The sequence below is a fragment of the Palaemon carinicauda genome, chromosome 3 (assembly GCF_036898095.1).
Source record: "Palaemon carinicauda isolate YSFRI2023 chromosome 3, ASM3689809v2, whole genome shotgun sequence".
Taxonomy (NCBI): domain Eukaryota; kingdom Metazoa; phylum Arthropoda; class Malacostraca; order Decapoda; family Palaemonidae; genus Palaemon; species Palaemon carinicauda.
This window is the reverse complement of record NC_090727.1, coordinates 165,481,853-165,496,852: the sequence shown is the minus strand read 5'-3', so window position 1 is coordinate 165,496,852 and position 15,000 is coordinate 165,481,853. Positions and strand designations below refer to the sequence as shown.

Sequence of the window (15,000 nt, the reverse complement as noted above, 5' to 3'; positions counted from 1 at the left end):
TTACCCCCGGATACCTAAAAACCTGATTATGTTCAAGATACCGAGTATCATGTACTAATAGTAAGTATAAAAAAAAGTATAAAGTTACTATTGTTCTTTTCATTTTTCCATAGGGAAGCATCAAACCAGCATAGGCTTGAGGGTTTCTAATGATCTTTACCAAAACACGTTAACTGATGTGTATAAACGTCCCACTGGTTCTTTTCAGTCTTGTTGCAGATTAAAAAAAAAAAAAAAACAGGAATTAAAAAAAATAAGTTGATTGGAAACTAAAACGTCCCACTATTTTATACCTGCATTGCTAACAGATACAATACAGATATGAAAATAACCACTCCTAGTTTCAGAGGGTGGACTCCTACCCTAAGAGAAGACCCTGTGTGAGAAGGGAGTTGTGGTTAAAGGAAGTCAAAGGGGTTTTCAAGTCCTGTGTTAGTCTTCGAAGGAGTAAGCAGACGAGGAAGGGGACATTGTTTACTGCAAGCAATGTTTTCCTTTATAAGAAGAGAAGACATCAAGTATGCCATTTTGAGGTGTTCGATTTCATAGGACAAGGAAAAGTATTAAGGTAAACCACATCCTCTCCAAACCCAGAGGGAAAAAGAAACCTCACTCCTTCCTTTTCCTAATACCCATCATTTATCTTCTATAAATAATGTTTCGTTGATACATAATTATACCTAATTTAAAAGAACGAGTATAATTGCTTATAACTTTTTATGCTGATCATATTTTTTATAGCAGTAAAAAGAGATTATCCCAAATGTACATGGCTATATAATATTGGCAAAAAGAAAACTTAGAATTGTAACAGAAAATATTTCCTAAAAATCTACACAATACTGGAAAAAAATTAACTTGTCACGTATCATATGTGGAGAAGATTCGTTAAATGTTTTCAACATGCTAGTAAAATATACATTGGACATCAAACTTCATGTTCTTATTACTTTTTAAAAATTTTCTTCAACTTTTTATATTTCAAAACCTTTGACATTTTTCTTGCATACTTTGTTACAAAGTTACATGTAAAACTACTATATTGCAAATTCAATACATCAGATTCTCAGTCCGAGAGACATCGAAGGGGCGTTTATGTACTAATCATTTGACTTCTTAAAGCTACGTGAAAGTTAATGGTGCTCAGATGATAAGATTAAATGTATCGTAAGCTCACATATTCGGAGCTGCCTAAGAGCCCTAAATGTTATAACAAATAAAGGACAGGTTTTCAAGTCCAAAGAGGGCTGAGCATCTACCTGAGGGTTCGCAACAGGCCCCTTGATACTAAATTATAACCCCCTCCATTCCCTCTCTATTGAATCTCTCCACTCTAAAAGGGCTGCAACATTGCAAGAGCTTGCCTGGCCACAGTTCCAGGCAATGTTTTACTAAATTATTAAAACAACAAAATTAACAAATGTATTAATCTCAGGAATTCTGATACTGTATAAAATTCGAATTTGCAAAAATTCCATTGATAGTGTATATTTTCCAAAATTTCGACTCTGAATCCACTCATTCCTGAATCGGGTTATCAACAGGTGATATTCAGATGATATAGTGTATGAACGCACTTGTCCTCAAATTCAGTTCCACAAATGTGATTGTCAGCCTAACCTTTGTTCCATGAAGTCATTTGTACATAGTCCTGAACCAAATGTCTATACATGCATACACACAAGCATATATACATTTTATATATATATATATATATATATGTGTGTGTGTGTGTGTGTGTGTGTGTAATATATATATATATATATACACACATGCATACATACATACACACACACACATTATATATATATATATATATATATATATTTACATGTAGGCTATACATATATACTGATATATATGTGTATTTATACAATATATATATATATATATATATATATTTATATACACATATACATAAAAGTGTATGTGCTTCTCCCTACTTCTTAAAAATCATTGTAATCTCAACTAGTTACCTACATTTTTCTATATTATGTATATCTTTCTTTTATGACAGTGTTATCTCGAGACCAAGCCTCCTAATGTGTGCTGATATTTAACACTAAAAAGAACTTGACCTAAAATAATAAGAAATCAAAGAAAATTCTTCACCTTCCCTCTTATTCAAAGGGGCCAAACTCTCATCTCTTGAGACAGAAAAGCTTACATAGAAAACTTTCCCCCTCCTGCTTTTCTCTGTACACACGAAAGAAGGAAAAATCAACTCCCAGAATACTGAGAGAAAGTTTGCCCCTTCTCTAACACGAGTGGTCCTCCCCTTTGTAACTAACTAACTGTTAAGCAGGTGTAAAAATATCTGTTAAAGTTACGCTTAAACTTTCAAGTGGAGTCTTCAAAATTCGTCTTTAAAAATTAAGCTTAGTAAAGCAAGAGATAAGGATCGTAAAAACAATTCTTCTCTCTCTCTCTCTCTCTCTCTCTCTCTCTCTCTCTCTCTCTCTCTGGATTTCAATACTGTAATTAACTTTGAAACAAATGCCAGCTCTTGAAAACCTCTAATCAATTAAAGCCAGTATACCAATTTCACTCTTATGACACATTGTCATGTTAGGAATAAATTTCGTTTTAATATAAATAATTACAAATTAAGTGAATATATTATAGATATTTTAAGAACTCAGTCTAAATCTTATTATATCTCAGTATATTTTCCTATCTCATCTTTGGCTCAGTTTAAAATGACAAGGATTTGAAGAATGTCCTTCGGCACAGACTACATAAAGACAGAATCTTGTAATTAGACATATCTTAGATGCTGTTATCCAGAAAAGCAGCATCAACGCTAATACTATTGTGCTGACAAAGCAGTATTCACCTTGAATGCTTCTTTGCATGGAAATCTATATAATTATAAGACAATCTTTAAAACGGCATGAATTATAACCTTCAAGAATATTCAATTCAAGTTGTGATCCACAATTGGAATAAAAGTGACTTACGAATAATATGAAAAATTTCTATCAGACATAAAAGTAGATACACTCATCATCAACTGAGTTTATTTACCTCTGTGTTTTTATATATATATATATATATATATATATATATATATATATTTTGTTTGTGTGTCCAACATCCTATCCTCTTTATATTCTTAGACTCTTTGTTAAACTGCAAAAGAAAGTTAACGGAAGGAAATCAGAAAAGCACTGGCTTACTCAGTTATGAATGAATGAATGATTTTTGAGTATCCTAGTATCCTGACATCAAAGGTCATTGACGCTGATAGCATTTGTTATAATCAAACTATAAAAGGTAATTCCAATTAAAATCATAAAAGCAAACAGTATAGCAGTTAAGTAGTTTTCAGAAGACATGCTTCTGAAATAAATCTAGAAATGCTGCTACGGTAATATCATTCAAGACATCTTTCCCAAGAATCTTTGTAAGTATGAACTTGCCATCCCCACCTCTATTTGTCAAGCAAGCAAGAGTTGGGCATTCGGTCAATAAAGGCCTAACTGTCAGGGGTATCAAACAGTCATCGTAATATGGCTAGTGTTGGCCAGTCATCAAAGATTATGTGTCACATGTGCGTGCCCAATGAGAAGCCGACAAAGAGTAGTCTCCCACAGAAAGGGCAACATGTTATACCTTCAAGGAGATATAACACTCGTTATTTCCCTCATCTCATTTCCAACTAGGGTGTCCCAATGCTACTGACAAATTTGATAAAACAACCTCTTTATGATTGGTTAAGTCATTACAGTTGAGGGGATATTTTCTTGGATGCAATTTAATTTCATCTTCCTTTCCCACTTTATCTGTCTTCTCATTTTCCGGAACACCTAAGCATGGCAGAACCCCGGAAAACTGAACCATTATACCTCTCAGCATAATAATAAAGAGCCACTATAAAATCTACCAAAGGGTTACGGAAATTAAAAACTTCCCAAGCTTGTAAGACACTTCTCGCATCTATAAAAATTGTAGAAATGCCCTCCTTCTATAATGCTATTTTTTTCAATAGTCGTCAATATGCCAAATAGTTCGGCAGTAAATATAGACGATACGATGAGAAGTGCGACTCTACAATTAAAGACACTAATATTCGATATTTGTATCATTAGTCATTATTGTCCTTATTAATCTCCGAATCCTCCTTTCCTTTCTCCCTTTGACCAAAGATTATGAACTTATCTTTAACTTAAACATCACTTGACCCATCAGCTTCATTAGTGGATTGTACAGGATATATGGTAAAGATTGAAAAGAAAAAATTTTACCTTGACTTTTACCTAAGTCGGTAAAGTGGCAACGTTTGTGAGTTATAAAAACCAGAAGTGTTTATCTAATGTAGTCAAAATGATATGGCCACGGTTAAATTCTTATAATCTTCGACCTACTAATATGACATTCATTTCACTTGATACATAGAAACGGTTGGTGGATTCCCGCTCGGCTGTAAATGCCGGCCAATCTGAACGAACGAACGTTGGTGGATTATGCAAGTCAAATATGAAGTTTCCATCACATTTAGTCCAAATTTATGGTCATGAGCAAATTCATATTTGGTCTTGTTGACCTTGACCAAAATATAAAAATCACTTCGATTAATGCAGTAAACATGCTAAGTATGTAGTCTTTAGCTTATAGAGTTCATGTGTTTTCAAACATTTAATTCCTATTTGGAATTTTCAGCTCGTGAAAGACCGAATTTATATTCCTACTGTATCAGTATTAATCTTACTTTAGTTTTAGTGTGTCACGAGGCCAATCTTTGATCCAAAGACAACCCTTAACGTGTTGCTTTATATTGTCAATAAAATTTAAAATATCCTCACGTTTTTTAAGAATAATGAGCGGAAATAGAATATAGGTAAACATTTGAACTTAAGAACATATGGTCATTTATCCACATGGGCATGCTTATAATTAGACTATTTGAATTTGTTAGTTAAGTCGAAGTTTTCCAACATTTCCGAATATTAATGAAGTAATGAAGATTTCAGATACATTTTTTTTTACTGAGAATCGAATATTATCAAGATAAAAAAAACAAACAAAGAAAGACGCAGGGGGGGCGGCTAAAGTAAACAACAATACCGTATGTTAGTTCAATAGCATACATATAGTATTCAATTTATAAGTAAAACTGTAAAATTATAAGCATCAACTAATCAACATACGATTATGATGTTAGATTGCATCAAATCTGAAATATACATATCATTATGAGAGAGAGAGAGAGAGAGAGAGAGAGAGAGAGAGAGAGAGAGAGAGAGAGAGAGAGAGAGAGAGAGAGAGAGAGAGAGAGAGAGAGAGAGCCTCCTCCACACTCCAGGAAAATGAAGTCATTTTCGGGGCCCAAATAATCATGCACATCAGCATTTTAGATGTGCCTGCAGAGTAGATTGCTTGGCACTTGCCAGTCTCTTGGCGCACCACATTGCTTAATTGGTTTAGTTACCACAGCGGCACATATACGCACACACACATACACCCAATGTAGAGAACTAGCTCAGTCTATCTGTCTCCTTATTAGTAGATCAATCAGTCATGCGGGAAATAAAAATTTGATACATGATGTATGTGTCAAGGACGATATGATACATTGGTGTATTTGGCCTCATCATAATTCTCTTTTTTTTTTCTCCAGACTTAGTAATAGTTTACATTATAAAGTATAAATATCTCCTTTATATAATAATGATTTAGTGTTGGCTTTATTATGTATGTATGTATGTATGTATATATATACATATATATAGTACTGTGTATGTATGTATGTATGTATGTGTGTGTATGTATGTATGTATGTATATATATATATATATATATATATATATATATATATATATATATATATATATATATATATATATATATATATATATATATGTGTGTGTGTGTGTGTGTGTGTGTGTGTGTGTATATAATTTCTGATCACCCTCAGCTCTCCCGTCCTCGGGTAGGGAGGATAGGAAGTAGTCATACCATAGTAAGAGGGGAGTGCACTCCCCTCTTACTATGCTCCCCTCTTACTATGGTATGACTGCTTCCTATCCCCCCTACCCAAGGGACGGAAGAGCTGAGCGTGATCAGAAATTATACACACACACACACACACATATATATATATATATATATATATATATATATATATATATACATATATATATATATATATATATATATATATATATATATATATATATATATATATATATACACGTACATAATTTATAACAAGTCGCATACATTAGTGTGTGTGTGTGTGTATATACATATATATATATATATATATATATATATATATATATATATATATATATATATATATATATATATATATATATATATATATATAGTGTGTGTATATATATATATATATATATATATATATATATATATATATATATATATATATATATATCTTTGACTTCAGCATTCCCATTTCTATAAGGGGTGGCTGTTTCTAGTCAGCCTTCTCCATCTTCCTCTGTCTCGTATATCTTCTCTTAGACCCTTTTCCTTCATATCATTCATTAATTCATATTCCCACCTGAACGCTAGCCTTCCCCTCCCTTCTCTGGCTTTCACATCCATTATTCATAACCCATTTACATACGTGTTCATCTTCCCTCCTCATGACATGACCAAACCATTTCAGTCTTCTTCTCTGAGCTTTCTTTGAAACCTCTAATAATTTGACTATCCCCTTGACTAATTTACTCCTGATCTTATCTTTTCCTATACACCACTTATCCACCTTAGTATTTTTATCTCTTCCATTTCCATTTTTCTTTCTTGCTCTTTCTTTATTGACCAAGTTACTGCCCCATAGAGCCTAGCTAGTCTAACAAAACTTTTATACAGGTTTCCTTTAACCTTTACACTGATCCTCCTATTACAAAGTAAACCTCTTTATGTCTTCTTGGCTTAACTTCACTGTTCCCTGCCATTCCTCCCCACCTTTCCCCCATATATTCTCTCTTTTTTTTTTTCTGCTAATTCTTAAGCCTCTACTCTCAAGTTATTATCTCCCTTTTTCTAACTTCAGTTGGACACCTTCTCTTGTTAGATCTGTCAGCACAAGGCAATCAGCAAACATTGCACTCCAGGGCACCTCTTCTCTAATTTTCGATGTTATAACATGTAGGGACTAGGGGCTGAACCAACTTTCACTTAAACTTTTCTGTAGTTCCAATAGTGCTTTATACTTGTGTGGTTTCCTCTGCATACATATCTTTCTTTATTCTGACATATTTTTTTCAGAAACTCTTCTCTCTCAAGCACCTCCACACTTCCTGCCTAGGTACCGTATCATACGCTTTTTCCAGATCAATATACGCCAGATGTGGTCCTTTCTGTTTCTATCTATATTTCTCTACTGTCTGCCTTTGTGCAAATATTGCATCAACTGCGCTCTTTCCTGCGCTTTTTACAAATTGTGGTTTCCATTCTCAATCTTCCTTCTATAATCCTCTCTTATATTTTCATTGTATGTGACATCAGCTTAATTCCTCTGTAGTTCCCATACTCCTGCACAACAACCTTCCTTTTGTAGATCGGGGCCATTTGGCTATTTCTCCACATGTCTGGCATTCTTTCTTGACGATATCAAATCCTACAGGATATCTATGCCTTTCTCTCCTAAACACTTCCATCAAACTAGCATCCACTATACTTACTCCCAACAGCTCCCAACGCGATCTGAATTTCCAGCATAAAAATCATAAATTTTTATCATCGGATTAATCATCCATTTCAAATTATGGATATTGTCAAGAAATTAAAATAGGAAAGAGAAGGGCTAAGGTTGAAATTTTCAGCTTAGAGGAAGGAATGATTACGTAAGAAGAAAAACATTGATAAAGTTACCTCGTCATGAAGTACTTTTTTTTTTTTTTTACACGTTTCGAATTCATTGCAGCAACAATGAGATGGTAAAAGCAGAATAACACTACAGGTAATCATTTCCTATCTGGGGATGTTGTACTTGAAAGGAAAATATTAAAATTAAATAAATAAATGGTATTTTCTAATTAAGAAGAAAGGGGGAGGAAATAAGCCCAAAAGAAAATTAAAATAAGCATATAATGAATTTCTTTAACACAAAAGAATACAATGAATTAACACCAAATGATAATGAACCACTAAATTAGACGTTTTACACACAACTCAGGATTGCGTTTTTCATGAACATTTGATGCAGTGTCCCGAATTATAATTCTTATGTTGAATTTATAAGGCTGCTTAGTTATCATAATTATTATTGGCGTTGTTATTACCAAGAAAGCCTTTCTACTATTTTTATTGTTATTTTAATGGTCATTATAAAGTACATTACATATACGCCATATTGAAATACATTTTTACTTATCGTTCTCAATATTTTCGACAAACACTTTAGGATAAGGTCAGGATAAAGTAATCTCAACATCCGATGCCGGATTTTCCTTTATTTATCAAGCAGATCTCTTATATCAGATATCTAGCAATCACTAACGGAAAGGTCAATCAAAAATATCAAAACTCTGCAAACCAATTTGCATAGTTACCCCCCCAAAATCGACAAGAATGAACAAAGGGATTAAAAAGTCATTCATACAGATCCCGGCTTTGGTCGCCTCTAAAATGTAAATCAGTTGTTACCTGAAACAACGAAGAGAGAAAACTTTGATTCCTATTCGCGTAATTCTACTCAAATTGATACACATACAAAAGAATATTAATCATAACCGTAAAGGTTTATAAGCCACTCATGAATGGCAGAGGCAAGTGATAGTGACATTGACATAGCAAGCAGGACAATGCCCAGGAGACTGACCATATAAAATATGATCAACGACCATACCACCTCTCCACCCAACTAAGGAACAAGGACGACCAAGCAATGGCTGCTGATGACTCAGCAGGTAGACCTATTGATTCCCCCATGCCCCATCCTCAGCTCACAAAGATGGTAAGGTTGCAAACTCTAAAGGCACTAACGAGTTTGAGCGGGTCGTTACCAAAAAGGCCTTAACAATCCTAATAAGTAATACAAAGTGATACTAAATATAGTCCTTCGTGGTTTGTGTATTTAAGTATTTCTAAATATAACTATTCTTCATCAGTCACTTTAGAAAAATAAAAGATATATATATATATATATATATATATATATATATATATATATATATATATATATATATATATATATATATACATATATATATATGTGCGTATATATATATATATATATATATATATATATATATATATATATATATATATATATATATATATATATATATATATATATATATATATATATATATACTGTTTACTGAATTAACATGGACAATTCCGATAGAGATTTCAATAATATTCCAGGGTACGACGAAAGTGGTACATAAGGTGCACGATAACACTCTCTCTCTCTCTCTCTCTCTCTCTCTCTCTCTCTCTCTCTCTCTCTCTCTCTCTCTCTCTCTCATACAAACAATAGAATAGACGTTAGTTTTAACTGTAATAATTGAATTATCGCATGTTTGATGAATGTACAACGCTTTGTTCCGCTTTCTCCTTACAACAAAGATATTGTGAAAATGACATTATTCGGGAAAAACTGTCGTAGTTTTATTTATGAGATCGATCCTCTCTCTCTCTCTCTCTCTCTCTCTCTCTCTCTCTCTCTCTCTCTCTCTCTCTCTCTACAAATGTGAAAATTTTCCCTCTTATGCTAAAATACAGTTTGTTTTCCCAAGAAGGTCATCAAGATATAAGGCGTCATTAACATTTTTAAAGGTTCCAGATAACTTTCTTATTGCTTTTTTCATTTCACTATGACCCATTTTAAAGACTTTCTATAGGCTTTAGGAAAAAATTTTTATATTAAATAATGGAAATACAGTAGCTAGTCACTTAATCCACTAATATGGGTTTTAATCATATAAGCCACTTCAAAAGTTCTAACTTACAGCAAATGTTTTTATGTTGAACAGGCTGACATAAGTCTTTTTATAGTTTATATATGAAATATGTTTTAATGTTGATACTGTTTATAAAATATCTTGATTTTTAATTATTTCACTTATTGTTTATTTATTTCCTTATTTCCTTTCCTCACTGGGCTAATTTTCCCTATTGGAGCCCTTGGTCTTATAGCATCTTGCTTTTCCAACTAGGGTTGTAGCTTAGCTAATAATAATAATAATAATAATAATAATAATAATAATAATAATAATAATAATAATAATGTGAAATATTATCACTACGTCGTGATAAGAGTGGGTAAGAGTGGCAAATGGAAGAGTAGTAGAAAGGGCATTAATGGATTATGTGTTGATAACTAAAAGAATGTTTGGAAGATTGAAAGACGTGCACGTGTTTAGGAGTATAACAAACGGTATGTCTGATCATTTTTTGGTGGAAGGAAAATTAGTTGTAGCAAAAGAGTGGGGGAATAGAGTAGGTGGATATAAGAGGGAGGTAGTGAAGGTTGAAGAGTTAATAAAACCGGGGGTAAAAAGTAAATATCAGGAAAGGTTGAAAATGGCATATGACGAGGTGAGAGTAAGAGAAACTGGTAATTTAGAGGAGGAGTGGAAGTTAGTAAAAGAAAATTTTGTTGGGATTGCAAGTGATGTATGTGGCAAGAAGGTTGTTGGAGGCAGCATGAGGAAGGGCAGTGAATGGTGGAATGAAGGAGTGAAGGTAAAAGTGGAAGAGAAAAAGAGGGCTTTTGAAGAATGGCTGCAGAATAATAGTATAGAGAAGTATGAAAAATATAGAGAGAAAAATGTGGAAGTAAAGCGTAAGGTACGTGAGGCAAAGAGGGCAGCTGACCTGAGGTGGGGTCAGGGATTGGGTCAGTCATATGAAGAGAATAAGAAGAAGCTTTGGAAAGAAGTGAAGAGAGTAAGGAAGGCTGGCGGAAGAATTGAAGAGACAGTGAAAGATGGAAATGGAAGGTTGTTAAAAGGAGAGGAGGCAAGGAAAAGGTGGGCAGAATATTTTGAAAGTTTGCTGAATGTTGAGGATAATAGGGAGGCAGATATAATTGCTGTTCCAGGTGTTGAGGTGCCAGTGATGGGAGATGAGAATGAGAGAGAGATTACAATAGAGGAAGTGAGGAGAGCACTAGATGAAACGAGAGTAGGAAAAGCATCTGGTATGGATGGTGTGAAAGCTGAGATGTTGAAGGAAGGGGGTGTGACTGTACTTGAATGGTTGGTGAGATTGTTTAATGTGTGTTTTGTGTTGTCAATGGTACCAGTAGATTGGGTTTGTGCATGTATTGTACCACTATATAAGGGTATGGCAGATGTGCATGAGTGTTGTAATTCAAGAGGTATTAGTTTGTTGAGTGTAGTTGGAAAAGTGTATGGTAGAGTATTGATTAATAGGATTAAGGATAAAACAGAGAATGCAATCTTGGAAGTACAGGGTGGTTTTAGAAGAGTTAGGGGTTGTATGAATCAGATTTTTACAGTTAGGCAGATATGCGAGAAATATTTAGCAAAAGGTAATGAGGTGTATGTTGCGTTTATGGATCTGGAGAAAGCATATGATAGAGTTGATAGGGAAGCAATGTGGAATGTGATGAGGTTATATGGAGTTGGTGGAAGGTTGTTGCAAGCAGTGAAAAGTTTCTACAAAGGTAGTAAAGCATGTGTTAGAATAGGAAATGAAGTGAGTGATTGGTTTCCGGTGAGAGTGGGGCTGAGACAGGGAGGGATGTGTGATGTCGCCGTGGTTGTTTAACTTGTATGTTGATGGAGTGGTGAGAGAGGTGAATGCTCGAGTGCTTGGACGAGGATTAAAACTGGTAGGCGAGAATGACCATGAATGGGAGGTAAATCAGTTGTTGTTTGCGGATGATACTGTACTGGTAGCAGACACAGAAGAGAAGCTTGACCGACTAGTGACAGAATTTGGAAGGGTGTGTGAGAGAAGGAAGTTGAGAGTTAATGTGGGTAAGAGTAAGGTTATGAGATGTACGAGAAGGAAAGGTGGTGCAAGGTTGAATGTCATGTTGAATGGAGAGTTACTTGAGGAGGTGGATCAGTTTAAGTACTTGGGGTCTGTTGTTGCAGCAAATGGTGGAGTGGAAGCAGGTGTATGTCAGAGATTGAATGAAGGTTGCAAAGTGTTGGGGGCAGTTAAGGGAGTAGTAAAAAATAGAGGGTTGGGCATGAATGTAAAGAGAGTTCTATATGAGAAAGTGATTGTACCAACTGTGATGTATGGATCGGAGTTGTGGGGAATGAAAGTGACAGAGAGACAGAAATTGAATGTGTTTGAGATGAAGTGTCTAAGGAGTATGGCTGGTGTATCTCGAGTAGATAGGGTTAGGAACGAAGTGGTGAGGGAGAGAACGGGTGTAAGAAATGAGTTAGCGGCTAGAGTGGATATGAATGTGTTGAGGTGGTTTGGCCATGTTGAGAGAATGGAAAATGGTTGTCTGCTAAAGAAGGTGATTAATGCAAGAGTTGATGGGAGAAGTACAAGAGGAAGGCCAAGGTTTGGGTGGATGGATGGTGTGAAGAAAGCTCTGGGTGATAGGAGGATAGATGTGAGAGAGGCAAGAGAGCGTGCTAGAAATAGGAATGAATGGAGAGCGATTGTGACGCAGTTCCAGTAGGCCCTGCTGCTTCCTCCGGTGCCTTAGATGACCGTGGAGGTAGCAGCAGTAGGGGACTCAGCATTATGAAGCTTCATCTGTGGTGGAAATGTGGGAGGTTGGGCTGTGGCACCCTAGCAGTACCAGCTGAACTCGGTTGAGTCCCTGGTTAGGCTGAAGGAACGTAGAGAGTAGAGGTCCCCTTTTTTGTTTTGTTTCATTGTTGGTGTCGGCTACCCCCCAAAATTGGGGGAAGTGCCTGGGTATATGTATATGTATGTACGTCGTCTTAAAATATCGAATCCTATTTACTGTACTATTTATTCTTTGTTTTTTTTTACGCTTTGTATTTCAACGGGACATACAAAAACAACACAAATATCAGATGCTATATTCCATTTCTTTTAGAGAGTCATATTTGCACCAACTCGCACCGGTGCCCTTTTAGCTCGGAAAAGTTTCCTGATTGCTGATTGGTTGGACAAGATAATTCTAACCAATCAGCGACCAGGAAACTTTTCCGAGCTAAAAGGGCACCGTTGCGAGTCGGTGCAAATATGACTCGCTAAAAGAAATGGACTATAGTGTACGGGACCCAACAGAAATGTCTGGTAAATATTTACAGTTATGCACACAAGCACTCTCACCCCAACCTATCTCTCTTACTAGGGTATGACTAATCCTTCTCCCACTTTCCGAACGCTCAGCGTTACTTGGAATATATATATATATATATATATATATATATATATATATATATATATATATATATATATATATATATATATATATATATATATATATCCAGATACTTGCTCTTCAGGGAGACTACGAAACAATAATAAAAACAAATAAGTATTTCTTATATCGATTCATAGAAAATTTAACTGTATGAGACTGTATGTAACTATCCCGTAGAGTTATTCTGAACCACACTTATTGCCAGGTAGTGGAAACCAGAGTCAATATTGATTCTGGTGGAAACCTTCAAAAGTTCTTTCTGAGTCGATCGATAAATTCCATTAACAACAGATAATTTTGCATTGATGTTCGATGCCTCACGGATACTAAACAAAAATTGAGACCAATCTATACAATAAACATGTATAAATCATAAAATCAAATCTCTATGATATAACGACAATTATATCACGCACGTTATAGACACACAAGACAGTATTTTAATAGAGCTTTAAACTGGGTTTATTGTTACAATATAATCAAATCAATCTTATTGGTATGACATATAAGTACTATTTTTCCAAAATTAAAACATTGAGAAAATTATATTTCTTAATAACTAATTTTAAATTTTTTCGGGTGTTATCAACTGTTTTCCACGAGAGCAAAGATCTCAATAATATTCCGACGTATCCGAATTACTGGGAACCGAAATAATCTATAAGGACCATTTCAGATACTAATTACCAAATTCATAATGAACGTACAGTTTACAGAAATTAAATTTCACAGCAGTGGAAAAAAGATAAAATAAAATAGATAAAAAAAAAAGTATTATTGTAATTTCCTTACCGAAACTGACAAGTATGTTTTGTTTAATCGAACTTTGTCTATATGCGCCTTCTCTGATATTTCCGGATGTTGATGACATTGCTGCTGTTGCGACACTTTTTTGGAAATCAATTTACCATTCGCTCCACAGCTGTAAGAAAAAATTACATGTACTGAAAAAAAAAAATTAATTAATGACGCATCTCTTATTATACCATTTCCATTAACGTTAAAAATAGTCAATTATATACGAGCGCTAATACCCGTATCCTACTGATTGTGCAAATTGGGTTTTCACTATGATTTACTTGACTGCAAATAGGGGAGGACAAATTGATGAGGGTAATTTTAACAATATTGCAAAAATACTGTTAAAAACAAATCATTTTTTGTAAAAATAAGTAAACATCAATTAAAAATTTTATAGTTATCAATACCGTTTATTTTCAAGTCTAAGCAGTAACGACAGAGGCTGATGGAAATATCTCCAACTACTGTTGTATTATTTACATCACTACGCAAAAATGAATTTGCAAACATTCCAGGGCTGTAAATGTTCAATGCCATCCAAATCAAACCGTTAGTAAATCCAGATCTATTTTTTTCCCTTTTTTTCAAAGCGACGTAACTATAATCAAGATTATCGGTTATCTGAATAATTTGATATTCTTTTATTTGATGATATCATTAAAGACAAGTAACCATGCATTTTTGAAAGACTAAAGCCCCTGGGAGAGGTAAATTTCTACTGCTTAGCCTTTTATATCTATATATATATCACTGGGCTAACCCTGCATATCAGTCTTATTTATAAAACATGCCTGCCAAATATGGAATCTACACCTCGTATAGTTCAAAATTTACTGACTTTTGACCTTTAAGAATGACCTTGACCTTTAAAACCAAAAATATTG

General features: G+C 34.3%; 1 long non-coding RNA gene across 1 annotated transcript in view; it reads right to left on the bottom strand.

Annotated features, from left to right (window-relative positions):
• The window catches only part of LOC137637989 (uncharacterized), a 227,198-nt gene that overhangs the window by 14,830 nt on the left and 197,368 nt on the right, over positions 1–15,000 (bottom strand). The window contains exon 4 of the long non-coding RNA XR_011043843.1: positions 14,108–14,237. This is a non-coding gene — a long non-coding RNA (uncharacterized lncRNA). The remainder of the gene's footprint in view (positions 1–14,107; positions 14,238–15,000) is intronic.